We start from the raw sequence: 2,345 nt of genomic DNA, 5'->3' as shown, positions 1-2,345 counted from the left end.
GGGAGAATACTGGGAGGAGTTTCAATGACTTTCTTACTCAGCTGGCCCACTTGTGCCTCCAAATTTCTAATGGAGGATCTTGTTTCATTCATGAAACTGAAAGTGGCCTTTGACAGATCAGAGACCACATTGGCTAAATTAGAAGTGTTTTGTTCAGAATTCTCTGTCTGTAGCTGAGAAGATGATGGATATGGCTTGCTATTACCCAGCCTATTGCGTCCACCATTGTTAAAACCTTGTTGAGGTTTTGTTGATCCTTCCATGAGAAATTTGGATGATTTCTCCATGATGAATTATAGGTGTTTCCATAAGGTTCACCCATGTAATTAACCTCTGCCATGGCAGGGTTCTCAGGATCATAAGCTTCTTCAGAAGCTGCCTCTCTAGTACTGTTGGATGCATGTTGCAATCCATTCAGATTTTGAGAGATCATGTTGACCTGTTGAGTCAACACTTTGTTCTGAGCCAATATGGCATTCAGAGTATCAATTTCAAGAACTCCTTTCTTCTGAGGTATCCCATTGTTCACAGAATTCCTCTCAGAAGTGTACATGAACTGGTTATTTGCAACCATGTCAATGAGTTCTTGGGCCTCTTCAGGCGTTTTCTTCAGGTGAATAGATCCACCTGCAGAATGGTCCAATGACATTTTCGAAAATTCAGAGAGACCATAATAGAATATATCTAATATGGTCCATTCTGAAAACATGTCAGATGGACATCTTTTGGTCAGCTGCTTGTATCTTTCCCAAGCTTTATAGAGGGATTCACCATCTTTTTGTTTTAAGGTTTGAACATCCACTCTCAGCTTGCTCAGCTTTTGAGGAGGAAAGAATTTGTCCAAGAAGGCAGTGACAAGCTTATCCCATGAGTCCAGGCTATCCTTGGGTTGTGAATCCAACCATACTCTAGCTCTGTCTCTTACAGCAAAAGGGAAAAGCATGAGTCTGTAGACTTCAGGATCTACTCCATTCGTCTTTACAGTCTCACAGATCTGTAAGAACTCAGTTAAAAACTGATAAGGATCTTCAGATGGAAGTCCATAAAACTTGCAGTTTTGTTGCATTAAAGCAACTAGTTGAGGCTTAAGCTCAAAGTTATTGGCTCCAATGGCAGGAATGGAGATGCTTCTTCCATCAAACTTGGACGTTGGCTTTGTGAAATCACCAAGCATTCTCCTTGCATTATTATTATTTTCGGCTGCCATCTCCTTCTCTTGTTCGAAAATTTCTGAAAGGTTGTTTCTGGATTGTTGTAATTTAGCTTCTCTTAATTTTCTCTTCAGAGTCCTTTCAGGTTCTGGATCAATTTTAACAAGAGTACCTTTATCCTTGTTCCTGCTCATATGAAAGAGAAGAAAACAAGAAAAGAAGAGGAATCCTCTATGTCACAGTATAGAGATTCCTTTATGTTAGTAGAAAAAGAAAGGGGTAGAAGAATGAAGAAGAGGGTTCGGATTTTTGGATGAAGAGTGGTGAAGAGAAGTGTTAGTAATTAAATAATTAAATAGAAGAAGAGAAGAGGAGAGAGATTTCGAAAATAATTTTGAAAAGGGGTTAGTGATTTTCGAAAATTAGAGATAAATTGTAATTAAAATTAAAACATGAAACAATTAAAATTTGAAACAATTAATTAATTAAAAAGAAGAATTTTTTTGAAAAGGAGAGAGGTGTTTTCGAAAATTAGAGAGAGAAAAGTAGTTAGGTTTTTGAAAAAGATAAGAAACAAACAAAAAGTTAGTTAGTTGATTGAAAAAGATTTGAAATCAAATTTGAAAAAGATAAGAAGATAGTAAGTTAGATAAGATATTTTGAAATCAAATTTTGAAAAAGATAAAATTTTTGGAAAAGATAAAATAAAAGCTAAAAAGATTTAATTTAAAAAATTTTAAAATTATTTACTTCACTAACAAGAAACTACAAGATAAGATTCTAGAACTTAAAGATTGAACCTTTCTTAACAAGAAAGTAACAAACTTCAAATTTTTGAACCAATCACATTAATTGTTAGCTAATTTTCGAAAATATGATGTAAAGATAATAAAAAGATTTTGAAAATATTTTGAAAAAGATTTTTGAAATTTTCGAAAAATAGAAAAAAATGAAAAAGGTATGATTTTTGAAAAAGATTTTGAAAAGATAAGATTTTTAAAATTGAAATTTTGACTTGCCTTGTAAGAAACAACTAATTTTGAAAATTTTTGACCAAGTCAACCCAAAATTTCGAAAATTTGGAGGGAAATAAGGAAAAGATATTTTTTTATTTTTGAATTTTTAATTATGAGAGAGAAAAACAACAAAAATACTCAATGCATGAAATTTTTAAATCAAAACAATGAATGCATG

Source organism: Arachis stenosperma, chromosome 3, assembly GCF_014773155.1.
Source record: "Arachis stenosperma cultivar V10309 chromosome 3, arast.V10309.gnm1.PFL2, whole genome shotgun sequence".
NCBI lineage: Eukaryota > Viridiplantae > Streptophyta > Magnoliopsida > Fabales > Fabaceae > Arachis > Arachis stenosperma.
This window is presented reverse-complemented; position numbering follows the sequence as displayed.